Source organism: Lycium barbarum, chromosome 9 (genome assembly GCF_019175385.1).
Source record: "Lycium barbarum isolate Lr01 chromosome 9, ASM1917538v2, whole genome shotgun sequence".
Taxonomy (NCBI): domain Eukaryota; kingdom Viridiplantae; phylum Streptophyta; class Magnoliopsida; order Solanales; family Solanaceae; genus Lycium; species Lycium barbarum.
Genome location: NC_083345.1, coordinates 28,161,051 through 28,169,861, shown reverse-complemented (window position 1 = coordinate 28,169,861; position 8,811 = coordinate 28,161,051). Strand labels below are relative to the sequence as shown.

General features: G+C 32.6%; 1 long non-coding RNA gene across 1 annotated transcript; it reads right to left on the bottom strand.

Moving 5' to 3' along the window:
- Positions 1-394: 394 nt before the first annotated feature.
- Positions 395-4,624, bottom strand: LOC132610864 (uncharacterized). The gene is made up of 3 exons (XR_009571338.1): positions 4,472-4,624; positions 2,334-2,393; positions 395-869 (listed from the first exon to the last, which is right to left on the bottom strand). It is a non-coding gene; the product is annotated as an uncharacterized LOC132610864 (long non-coding RNA).
- Positions 4,625-8,811: the final 4,187 nt, after the last annotated feature.

The following is an 8,811-nucleotide window of genomic DNA, read 5'->3' as shown; positions in this document are numbered from 1 at the left end:
CTAATATTTTGGTGCATGTGATTATATATATATTTTTTTAGGACAGACTACATGTCCGTAAGATCTCCGGTGCTACCTTTTGTTTGATGAAGGTTGAACCGGTTCAGTTTGTTCAAATTTTAAGATATTTTAGGTGTATGTGATCATAATCCTGACTATCAAATCCACTCCTCAAAGAGAAAGTATACACAGTCGTATGCAATATAATTATCCAACTATGAGTCGGGGTCGAATCCCACAAGAAACAATATACTAGGCAATCAAGCAAGTAAGAAATTTTCACTTTCTACACTAAGCCAAACACTTGATAATATTTTGGTTTTTAGAAAATTATAACTACAAAAATGTAAACTAACCTAGAAAGCAAGTAAAATGATCAATGACCACAAGCATAGATACAAGGAAAATTACTCTCAAGTAACAATCCAATGTATTTTACAATTTTACAACTAAGAGCGAGTTTATGTTAATAGATAATGGTTTCAAAAATCTCATTGAAAGTCTTCCAACCAAATCAATGAATTTCACTCTAAACTTTTCCAAGCTTTAGAATGTGAAATTAAGCACTACCAATTGAATCTCAAGTTAACTATCCTATTCTTAGCTCAAGTTATTAGATGAGGGTTAAGCATCAAATCCTTGCTATTAACTCTTTTCCTAACCTCTACTTTCTTTTTCAAGCAAAGTAAGGGTATTTAGGCACAAATAATGTTGTACACCATTAAATGACATTAAAGCTTGAAGAGTTAAAAGAGAAACACTAAACCCACTCAATTCTGCCCCGCTTTTGCACTGGACTGTCCAGTTTGGCCTCTTTTTTACTTTATTTTCACTTGGTTTCTTCGGACGCTCTTCTCAATCATATAAACCTATAAAATGGAAGTAAACGACATTAAATGCACTATTTTCTCAATCAAAACATAGCAACAATCTAAGATTAAAGAAAAAATAAGTTGGTAAAATACCAACTTATCAACTATATATATCAATACGCGTTTTGTATATTTACCACGAATCTTAAAACTCTAAATGTTAATCGACGAAAATATCCTCGAAATGTTGATGGATTTTTATGTCATTTAAAAGCTAAATTACTCCTTTAAATAGATGAGCTCATGTTGGTTAAAGTTGTAACTACTTAAACTGAGTTATACAAAACATCCAATTTTTGACACTACTATTTAGCACGTCAAAACTAAAATTTTGAGCTTTGAAACCAAATAGATCACTTAATTTGATTCAATTACTAATTGATGTGATAAGATTAAAGGTGCCTTTATTACATACTGCTCGCTGCTGCCTCCACTATCTTTCACAGATTGATGTGGGGAATGTGATATAATAATTTAGCCATTAGCATTAATAAGGTGTAATTTAATGAAATATAAGTAACATGATAATGAAGTAAGGATATTATTTAGATTATAGCTTATTATGTAAATTAGTAAGTAGCAATATACGATGTATTAATAAAGCGACAATTCCTAATAATAAAGTAAGGACGAAAATAATATATTTAGTTCATTAATAATTATTAGAGGCTCAAAAGAATGAATTGGAATAAAGGAGAGACAAAATCGGGTGTCAACAGTTCATATTCAATTTTTTTTGCCCCACAAAATTGACATTTTGGTACATCTTTTAATTTAACATAAGTGACTTCTGCTTGCATATTACTTGAGCTGCTAGGTTCTATGAAACCATACCTTGTATATGCAAACTCTAGAATGAGGAGATATTAATCTAGAAAAAGTGTAATGAGAGTAGAATTTTTAGTAGAATTTTTTTATATCAATAAAATATTATATTTATGTAATGAGAGTTTGGTTCTCTACCTGTTCCTGACAGAAGCGATGAGTCTCTCACAATAAGAGAACTCTGTTCGGCAGAAACATTGGCAGTACCAGAAGACGATGCATTAGTTGAATCATTATTGATTGAACTTTCGGTGAAGCGTCGTCTTTTCAATTCAGCTCTTTTTCTCAACATTGTGCCAAAAGGGCCTCTTTTTTCATCAGGTGGTATCAATCTATATAGTTCGCGTCTCCTAGCGTTTTTGTCATAATTTGTTTTTTCAAAGGTCTACGCATTTTTAGGATTTATACTACCTGACATTTTTGCGGCTGGAATATTGTATGAAGACATGAAAAAGCAATAAACTCATATCAATCAATAATATATTCATGGACAGCATGTAAGTAAAATTTCACTGGATATACATGACAATCAAAATAAGAAAGTGTGGCAAAGATATAGATGACGGCTGTTTGTTAATGCAATGAAGTTAATAGGCAAAAATAGAAGAAGAAAGTAAGGAGATAAGCGGTACTTACCACACAATGAAATATTACAAATATCCACGAACAAAGAGATGTTACAACGAAGAGCAGAAACTGTAAAGGAAATAAAAAAAAAAAAATTATGAGAAAGGTATAAATAATAGACAACCGTATTCAAAGAAAGATAACAAAAAAAAAAAAAAAAGGCAGACAAACAAGTAACACTTTTTGATAAAAAGAGTAGTAACAGGGAAGATGCAATGGAAGTAATGGGTGGTATTGTTCATCCAGCATCTAAGATTGACCAGCCAGCTGAGCTGCTTTGGCTATTCTATTTTAATTGAAAAGAAGTCGGATGTCTACTCCCAATCTCACAACTACATTATAAATGTAATACAATATGCTGTTTAAGTTGAAAGGTGTATTATTTATCCTAGACAAATCTCTGTTGTTAAGGCATTGTTATATAATCAAAATATGAAAGGGATTAAGTAATGATTTTTAAGTACTGCCAGTAGATAAATTTAGTGGACAAGTACATTTTTAGGCTTACAAAGGAGTACTTTATTTTTTAAACTATTTGCATAAAGCATTCTTTTCTTATTGGCGTCCATAAAGTATTTTTAATCCAAACACAAAACCAACATATTCTCAGAAAATTACAGGAGTTACAACAATAGTACCCGTATAGGAGGAAAATATTGCTTTGAAACTCTTCGATACAAAGACTGATAGATTAACCTAAGTCTGAAGAGTAACAAATAAGAGCAAAAGAGAGGAACAAAAAGAAAAAAATGAAAGCCAACGAAAGGTAGAGGTTGACAACTTCCAGTACTAACTGAAAAGTAACTACTTGATTCTACTATATGTAGTAACACAGAACTGAAGACATAGTATAATCATAGACGGTTAACATATCAACCTCTTGCACGTGATAATTAAAAGCTGAAGCTAGATAAACATTATACTCTTAGATTGAATCTTTCCACTACCCCAACTGCAAGAAAACTCTTCCTTCACATAAATCAATCCACATAAACTTTACTGAAATGGATTTATACTATGACATGAAGAATAAGCGCTAACAATTATAGTGGCCGAATTGGAAGAGATAAAGAGAATACCATAAATTGGAGTATATAGAAGTAGAAAAATCCAGACTTAAATTTGTAAAAAACTAATTCCCAGAAGTTAGTACAATGAGGATTTTTGAGAAAGAGGAAAAATACATGAGCAAATCAACTAAATTTACACATGTATGTTGAAAAAACAAAAAAAAAAAAACAGTCTAAAGCTACTCAAAAGTTCTAGATGTCCAAAATTTTATTTAAAAAAGTATTGAAACATATCCATTGCTGAGAAAACAAAGGAAAACACAAAGAAGGTGTCCATTTTCCTGCTTCTTAGTAGTGAGAAACTGAAAAGTCACCAAGAAATCCAAAATTTCACTTTATCTTTTCAAAATTTCAGTTCATAGGCTTTCAAAATATAAATGAACTCCATTGAGCATTAAGCATAAGGATACAGTGGTACATGAGACTTAATAATTCTTATAACATTAAAAAAAAAAAAATTGAAATGGTGTTCAATTTCAGTGTCGTCTCTGTGCTAGTGTTTTTTTAAGTGGGCGAAATGACAGTTATGCCCTTGGTATATATAAGGGTAGAAAGTTCCATCCTAAGAAAACTTTTGGTTACGTTCATCCTCAGAAACTCCAAAAACTCAACACACAGAGCAAGCTTTCTATCTTATTCTGGACCAAAAATAATACTTGAAGCACAAAGACAACCGCAAAATAAAATTAATTTCCAAACATATAGAAGCAAATTAAGAGGGATTCCAAATGGGAGACAAGGAAAATAGAAATAGGTATTTGAGTTTAAGCAGAAGCGGCTGACAAATGGGCATTAGTACTGAGAATACCTATCAAGAACTCTAAAGAATGATAAATGTAACTCAACAGAAACTAAACCCAAAGAGTCCAAAAAAACCCATAATCAATAGCCACAAGGAGTATATGAGACTTAACGATCCTTACACCAAAAAAAAAAAAAAGATACGGTGTCCATCTTCAGAGACCCAAAAGGTATAAGATAAAATAAAGAGAGAAAAGATTATTAAAATCAGAATTAAAGCATAAATTATTAAGAAATAGAAAGAAGAAGGAAAGAGTAGGAAGAAGAAGAAGTCACCCAAGGGAGAGGCACCGGAAGTCGATGAAAACCTTTGATCAAAGAATTCTGATACTTGAGAATATGGATGAGAGACGATGTTTCTAGTGTTAGTCTAGTGAGCACAGTTTTTTTTTCAAGCTGAGCAATTACTCATTTACCCTTCCATTAAGTCAGATTTGCCAAAATGCCTTGGTCGTCCATGGCACGGCTCTTCTATATATATTAGAACTAGACGGTCAATGTCCGTGCTGCGCACGGGCCCAATACTTTAAATTATAGTGCATCTATGTGTATGCAGTTGTCTTTAAATAGTAATTATATATATATATAGTGTATATATTATGTTTAAAACATGATTAATATAACATTGTAGTTTGTGCTCCGTATTTAAAACTTTATTATATTAGTGTTTGCTACGAATACGCTCGGTGTTTAATATGAGGCCCACAATTTTTTTTTTTAATATTGCTTGATTTTGTTAATATGGGGTTCACTTTTTTTTTCCCGTGAGTTTGGATGTGATGGGTTCCACTTTTTTTTTAATAGTGGATGGTGTTTAATATGGGGCCGACATTTTTTTTTTAATATTAGTTGTTGTTTAATATATATGGGGCCCACAATTTTTTTTAATGAGCCTGTTTAATATGGGGCTCAATTTTATTTTATTTTATATATACTATGTTCAAAACACGAGTGATATAACATTGTAATTTGTGCTCCGTATCTAAAACTTTATTATATTAGTGTTTGCTAAGAATACAAAGTCTGCACTTTTTTTTTTTTTGACATTGTTTATTTTTTTAATATGGGATTCATTTTTTTTTTATATATATTGCTTGATTTTGTCAATATGGGATACTATGTTCAAAACACGATTAATATGACATTGTAGTTTGTGCTCCGTATTTAAAAATTTATTATATTAGTGTTTGCTACGAATACGCATGGTGTTTAATATGGGGCCCACATTTTTTTTTAACATTGTTTATTTTTTAAATATGGGATTCACTTTTTTTTTTTTTCAATATTGCTTGATTTTGTTAATATGGAGTCCACTTTTTTTTCCCGTGAGTTTGGATGTGGTGGGTTTCACTTTTTTTTTTTTAATACTGGATGGTGTTTAATATGGGGCCCACAATTTGGGATTCATTTTTCTTTATATATATTGCTTGATTTTGTCAATACGGGATACTATGTTCAAAACACGATTATTATAACATTGTAGTTTGTGCTCCGTATTTAAAACTTTATTATATTAGTGTTTGCTACGAATACGCACGGTGTTTAATATGGGGCCCACAATTTTTTTTAACATTATTTGTTTTTTTTAATATGGGATTCACTTTTATTTTTTAATATTACTTGATTTTGTTAATATGGGGTTCACTTTTTTTATCCCGTGAGTTTGGATGTGGTGGGTTCCACTTTTTTTTTTAATACTGGATGGTGTTTAATATGGGGCCCACATTTTTTTTAATATTAGTCGTTGTTTAATATATATGGGACCCGTTTTTTTTTTTTTTTTTTTATAATTTTGTTTTTTTTATGGGCCTGTTTAATATGTGGCTCAATTTTTTTTTTATATATATACTATGTTCAAAACACGATTGATATAACATTGTAATTTGTGCTACGTATCTAAAACTTTATTATATTATTGTTTGCTAAGAATACAACGTCTGCACTTTTTTTTTTATATATATATTGCTTGATTTTATCAATATGGGATACTATGTTCAAAACACGATTAATATAACATTGTAGTTTGTGTTCCGTATTTAAAACTTTATTATATTAGTGTTTGCTACGAATACGCATGGTGTTTAATATGGGGCCCACATTTTTTTTTAACATTGTTTTTTTTTTAAGTATCGGATTCACTTTTTTTTTTCAATATTGCTTGATTTGGTTAATATGGGATCCACTTTTTTTTTCCCGTGAGTTTGGATGTGGTGGGTTCCACTTTTTTTTTTAATACTGGATGGTGTTTAATATGGGGCCCACAATTATTTTTAATATTAGTTATTGTTTAATATATATGGGGCCCACAATTTTTTTTTATGGGCCTGTTTAATATGGGGCCCAAATTTTTTTTTAGGGGGGGGGGGGGGGGGGCACAACGGAGGACGAAAGAGGAGCACCAACCGGTGCTTCTTAATAGTAGTAAAGTAAAACTAGTATGTATGAACCCATTTACTTCATAGTTTGTCTTGTTTATGAATCAGTTCCCAGTAGATTTAGCAATTGCAACTTTATTCCACAAATAGAGTTTACGAAATTAATTGAACAAAAGCATACATCATAAAGTACAAATTAGTTAAATCATATTTTCGTATATTAGTAGTAATAATTAGGCTAAAAAATTATTATTAAAAAAATTAAAATAAGAGAGAAAAACATAACAACAAAGGAAGTAAGCTTTACATAATCAAACTTGAGGAGAAGTTTATGTAATTATCCCTTTAGCTTTTTGGTTGTAATAACTACATAGATAAATTAGTTTAACTTGGGTGAGTTTATTAATACAAAACAAACATAAGTGATTTTAGTAGGAAATTATTTATAGTTGAATGACCTTTTAAGTTATTCATTCCTTTCTCTAAACTAGCCGTTATGGCCAAATAGAAGCCGACCGACGCGCCGATCAAATCCAATACCCAAGCTCGCCGAAGTGCGATTCCCTTGCTTCCCTAACGGAATATGTCTAGGTCGGTAGACATTGGCACCCCATCTGAACCCCCTCCCTCCCCGACCCCCCCCCCCCCCCCCCTCCCCAAGCAGAAAATCCATTACTTTTGGAAGCCTAATTAAGGTGCCAATTTCTCCGCTGAGCTCCATAGCTGTTCAAAAATTGCCTTTGACATTCCCTCCTACACTTGAAATTCCGGTAATTTATGCTATAGGAAAGAAGGTCACTTAACACTCTAACCCCAATTCGGGTTTGAAAAACACTGCTTGTCAAGGTTCCAGCTCAAACCCGTCAGGTAATAACTCTCAGAACCTTGAAGTTAACAACTCTTATGCTAATGTTCTGGGTAATCCATTTGTAATTCCTCAAAATCGTATTCTACTCTCTTCAAGACTCTATGAAGTTCATAAAGGGAAACCGGTTGTGGTTTTTACGAAAGCAGAAAATGACCTCTAAGCCTCAACCTGCAAATGGAAAATTGTTGATAAGTTTATTCGAACCGGACCCTCAATTGATTTTATTCATGATGATTTAGCTAAATTAATTCCTGGGAAAGGGAAAATCCGTATTGGTGCTTTCAACATGAGACATATTTTTATCGACTTTGAACTAAAAGAGGACCGTTCTAATGTGAGATCAAGAGAGATCATACTAATTGGAGAAAATGTTATGAAATTTGACAAATGGACTACCAACTTCAAGCCTAAAGCTGAAACTACGTTTGCCCCTATCTAGATTACATTACTGGATCTCCCATGGCATTATTATGAATGGGATGCCCTATGTCGAATTGTTAGCCCTGTGGGGATCCTATTAGCAATGGACGATGCCACTAACACTAAGACTAGGACTGGTATGACCAAAGTCAAAGTTGAAATTGATCTGGCCAAAAACCTTGTTCATGAAGTTACAGTTGAAGTTAGGAAAGCTGATGGCACGATGGAATTGCTAAGCCAAAATGTGGAATTTGATTCCGTTCCTGCCTATTATTTTAATTGTAAAATGCAGGGGCATAGTGAGAACAAATGCAGGATCCTTCATCCTGAGCTGAAAAATATCAATAACACCAACAATGAATCTGGGAACAATCAGACGACAAGAATAGTGGTTCTAAAACACCCCACAGACTAAATAGTCTACTAACTCTACTTCTTAGCAAATTACCAAAGAGACTCCTATGCATATTGATAGTGTTCCTGAGGTTACTCATTTTTCTCAATATGAGAACAAAGAGGGACAACAAAGTGATGGGACAAATAAACTCAATATTGGAGAAGAAGGATGGCAAGAAGTAACTAGAAGGAGAGGGAGAAGTACAAATTCCATTCAAAAGCAGGAAAATATGGAAAAGAATGCTGGGAAGGCAACACCAACAACCTCAGCTAAAACTAACTCTTCCAACATCAACCTGACTGGGCAAAATGTCATCCCTACTCCCACAATGCTGCTCCACAAATTCCCCGTGAAGACACTATTATGGAACAAAAAGAGGGGGAAACTACTATTATTGTGAAACAACCCTTATCCATCACTTACCACAAAATTCATAACAAACCCATCGAGCCTAAAAGGAAAGGGGCAGACCAAAACTTCTGAAGATTGAGAGTAAGATGTCTAAAGTGAAAGTTCCCAAAGAAACTATTTTTCCTAATGTTGAGGATCATGGCCA